Below are 2,234 nucleotides of genomic sequence, written 5' to 3' on the forward strand. Positions count from 1 at the left end.
GCCCTTTCTAGTATTGCGTTTTCAAAAATATAAAATTCCGGAAGAATAGCATCACTAAAGGATATTTATTATTGTTAGAATTGCGGATGTTCATATAGAGTGAAAATAAACACAACGGAGAACTACGCGATTTCCTGCTAATGGGAACTATATGGATGATTTCCTAAGAATACCATACAGATAGACGCTTATAGTTGGGTCAACCGAAAGAAAACAAAGAAATTGTTTAAACAAAAGTATTGAAGTACACCCAATCTATAACAGCCCCATCTTAGATCGATTTTTTGGTGAGGGTATATCTTTTATAAGGTATGTACATAATATTTATATTATTGAAATACACTTTCTATGAAATATCTATCTTCTACACACACGAAAGGCAATAGGTTCATCGATTGCTTAAAATACATTTATGATTAGATCAATACAAATACCATAATTGGAAATAGGACGGAAAATTTAGTCACAATTTCGTTAATACACTTATCTAACTAAATACTGTTTGACATTTTCATGAAAATTTCTTTTCAATTTACAAAGACAAACAATTAAATACAACTAAAGATAATCTTTATGAAAAACTTTTTGAATGAGCAACAATAAACGATAATAATAAGGACAGAAGAAGGCGGGGCCTGAGAGGAAAAAATAGTTGTGCAAGGAGAATGTCGGGGGTGGGATAGATGGCAAGAATGAAACTTGGGAGAAAATGTTATAGATGGAAGTGAGATAAGAAAAACGTGAAATGTTTTGTTTAATTTGAGAAAGGAAAGTTTAAAAAATCTTTGAAGTCCTGTTTTCGATAATAAAACAAAACTTTATTCAGTTTTGGTTTTGGTATATGATAATTATTGAAAGTCTAGCACAAATTTGACAAAAGATAAAGATTAACAATGGTCGGATGCAAAAAGACTGATTTACAGTTCTGCAGCATTTCCTTCATTCAATTCTCGTTCCAAATTCAAATCTTACGAAGAATTTCCCTTGACAGGAAAAAATAAAAAACCAGCATGACAGTTCTAAATATAGGCAATGTTAGCTTTAAAGCAAAGTATATGCAATGATGTAAAATAGAGCTCATTGAAGTACAGAGTCACACGTAAAATAATTACAACAAAATGAAAAGTGATAATATAGAGAAAGGAATATTATTGGGAAAGGGAATTCTAAAGATGTGTATGTATACACTAATGTTTGTTTCTATGTTCAATTATAATTCAAACAATTTTACATTAATCTTAGGTGTTATACATATGTATATATATATATATATATATATATAATATATATATATATACTATATATATATATATATATATACATTATATGTGTGTGTGTGTGGTGTGTGTTTGTGTGTGTGTGTGTGTTGTGTGTGTGTGGTGTGTGTGGTGTGTGTTTGTGTGTGTGGGTGTGTGCGTGTGGGTGTGTATGCATGTATGTATAACAAAGTAAAGTTGTAAGATACCGCACGAGGGGAAATGTATATGAAAGAGGTGTGAAAATGCAATTTTAAAGATGTTTATTCACTTGATCGGTTTCACTTTTTTCGAAAAAGATTGTCAAAAGAAAAATGTAAAGCTTTGTATAAACTTTGTTGTGTTAAGTACTGGTTGTCACAAAAGTATTAAAATACATATATACATTCTTTGATAATAATAAGAAAATGGTGAAAACAGTTTACAAGGAAATATCTTGAGAATATATTAAACAAAAAGTATTAGGAGTCCCAAATAAATTATGTTTGTTTGGTAGTATATAGATAGATAGATAGATAGACAGACAGACAGACAGATAGATAGATAGATAGATAGATAGATAGATAGATAGATAGATAGATAGATAGATAGATAGATAGATAGATAGATAGATAGATAGATAAAACTATATTATATATATATATATTTATTTATGTATATAAAATAAAATAAATGCGCCCTTTTAAAGCCTAGCCAGACTCATGGGCCCGGGTTCCCGGTTTCTATGGCGTATTCTCCAGCTGGACGGAAAGCCGGTCCATCACAGCGTTACTCCTTTTTGCCACCTGAGTGGACTGGAGCAACGTGAAATGAAGTGTTTTGCTCAGGAACACAACGCGTCGCCCGGTCCAGGAATCGAAACCACAATCTTACGATCATGATGCTGACACCCTAACCACTAATCCACGCACCTCCACACACACATACACACACACACACATATATATATATATGCGTGTATATGTGCATGTAGAGGTA

The 2,234-nt window shown here is 31.7% G+C and overlaps 1 protein-coding gene across 1 annotated transcript in view; it reads left to right on the forward strand.

Moving 5' to 3' along the window:
• The first annotated feature begins 289 nt into the window (after positions 1 to 289).
• The window catches only part of LOC118765809 (GATA zinc finger domain-containing protein 14-like), a 70,805-nt gene continuing 68,860 nt past the window's right edge, over positions 290 to 2,234 (forward strand). Inside the window, exon 1 of the mRNA XM_036508344.1 lies at positions 290 to 309. The gene's annotated coding sequence lies outside the window, so the exon portion shown is untranslated. The remainder of the gene's footprint in view (positions 310 to 2,234) is intronic.

Source organism: Octopus sinensis, linkage group LG13, assembly GCF_006345805.1.
Source record: "Octopus sinensis linkage group LG13, ASM634580v1, whole genome shotgun sequence".
Classification (NCBI taxonomy): domain Eukaryota; kingdom Metazoa; phylum Mollusca; class Cephalopoda; order Octopoda; family Octopodidae; genus Octopus; species Octopus sinensis.